Raw genomic sequence first — 2,396 nt, 5'->3', positions numbered from 1 at the left:
TCCATCTCCTGCTCCATCTCCTCCCCATCCACCCCTGCAGCAGGAGGTGCTGAAGAAGCATTTGAGCTCTCCCAAGGCCCTGCAGTCCTTGTCCCCAGCAGGGAATGCTGTGCTGAGTGCCAGGAGTGCTCTGACCCTGCCATCCCAGTGCAGAAGCCATTGGAGGAGATGGTGTGCAGCAGTAAATTGTAGCTACTCCAGTTCCATCATYGTTCAACAGAAGGATTTGGCTCCCTTCTGAAAAATGAGGGATTTACTTGATTCCCAAGTATTTGGGAGTATGGTACACAGTGACATTTTGCTGCTCAGGGGGAGCGAAAGGGACCTTCATATTACTGTATTTAGACCTGCTGCTGAATGTGATGATTTCTCATGCCTTAAATGGACGAATATCTTCCCCAGGAGAGAGAGAGAGAGAGAGTGTGTGTCTGTGTGTGTGTCTGTGTGTGTGTGTGTGTGTGTCTCAGTCTCTCTCTCTCCACTGTTTAACGTTCACAAAGAACGTCACGTTTAGCTAAAACAGGGCAAATTTGAAAGTGTTTAAAAGGAAAGACTTTTCTGAAAAGATGGTACTTTTCATTTCTCCAGGCCAAGAATCCTTGTGGAAAGGAAACACAACAATGCAGGGATGTGATGAAAAAGTATTGTCCTGCCTGTGTACATTTTATATACATAGAAGGTTTTGAAAATAGAAAGTGCCTGGACAACAGCAGTTGGTGAAATGTGGAAAATATGTTGCTGAGGTATGTGCCTTGCACAGTGACACAAGGTTTACAGTRCAAACATCCCTGCGGGTTCATTTTYCCCCCTTTTCCTCCATGTTGCCATTGTTGGATTTCTGGTGCAGGGTAAAAGGCAGTTTTCTTTAACTGCTTGTTCCTGTCCTGTTTTTCCTTCTAACTGCCATTGACGGTTCCCTGGATATTACACCAGTGCTAAAGTTTTCCTTTCTCCACCTGATGAATTTCAGAAAATTCCTTCAAGGCCATTGTTGCTCCAAACATGCAGCTCTGTGCCTCTGGCTGTTGATGGCGTGTTCGTGGATTTTGTTGAAGAGATCCCACCAAGCAGCAGAGAATTTGGAAAAAGCCAGACCTTCTAACCAGCAGGTAGTGTCATGGATCACAARTTTTATTCCTGTCTTGTGTTCCTTCTCTTTCCAGCACAGCAACAGTTGTAGGAAGAGGATTTTGGTCCTTGTAGACTGACTACTAACTTGTCTTTTTTTTTTTTTATATTTATTTATTTAATTTTTTTTGCTAGAAACAAACTTTTATTGTCAGTGTCCTGCTCTGGCACCACTCAGCTTGTTCGTGGTGCTGACCCTGCACACCAGAAACCAATGATGAGCTTGAGCYGTGAATTTTCCAACCCTCTCGTACCATTGAATGCTGTGCAAGTGCAAAGCAAAAGAAGGGTTTGACCTCCAGGGATTGGAAACATAAAGGGGTCGGTGAAACAGGGGAAATGATTTACCTGAGGGTACAGGAGAGAGGTTCCAGCTTTCTTCATTTYCCCTTTTATTGTCTTATCCCCAAACTATGCTGCTTCCTCAGGAGTTTGCCTTTGGCTCCTTTGCAGCTGTGGCCCCGTATTCTGGTGAAAGGGCGACTCTTACCACTACTGATGCTCTYAAAAAAGAAATTAAAAAATGGAAATGTGCTTAGGGCGAGTTCTGGGGTGTCAGGGAAGAGGGGAGATGGAGATCAGGGCCCGACTCCTCCACTTGCTGTGCAGTAAAAGCTGCACACTTTYAGATTGAGGGGCTGGCACGTCTGTCCCAGATCAGGGAAAAAAAACAATCCCATCCCCAAAAGGGAGCAAGCATTAACCTAATAAAGCCACCAGCTGGACGAAGGGAAAACCAGCTCTTTGGAAAAAAAAATCAAACCAAAAACCAACAAACCAACCTCCTTTCTTTAGAAAAATAATATATTTCATCCAAATAAGGTAAAAATATTTGAAATGGGGCAGAAGTGAACACTAGGCAGCATCTGTCAGGCCCTTTCCGAAAAGGGGAAGATTTTTAAAACTCATTTACAATTTATTTCTGCAAAGCGTCTTTCAGGCTAAAAATCTCCTCAAACGCTTTGCAAAGAGTGCTGAGGGATTACTTAGAGCATGGAGCATCCTAGAACACYGTGCAAGAAAGAAGTGCAGGCAGAAGCTGCTGATCTGTAGAACAGTGGGGAAATGGGCAGTGTGGGTGCCCTGGTGCTGAGCAGGATGAGCAGGGGCTGCAGCCCGGGGGATTCTCTGCACTGAGGGTTTTTTTGGGGCTGGCACAGCAGGGACATTGCCAGGCCAGAGCCAGAGCCCTCCTGAGCTGTGGGCACAAGAGGTGCCGTGCAGGGCAGTGCAGGTGCTGCTCTTTCCGAGGGCTCTGCCCACCCAGA

This window comes from Malurus melanocephalus, unplaced genomic scaffold (assembly GCF_030028575.1).
Source record: "Malurus melanocephalus ecotype Western Australia unplaced genomic scaffold, MMel_1.1 scaffold_266, whole genome shotgun sequence".
Taxonomy (NCBI): Eukaryota; Metazoa; Chordata; class Aves; order Passeriformes; family Maluridae; genus Malurus; species Malurus melanocephalus.
Note: the sequence above shows the minus strand (reverse complement) of the source record.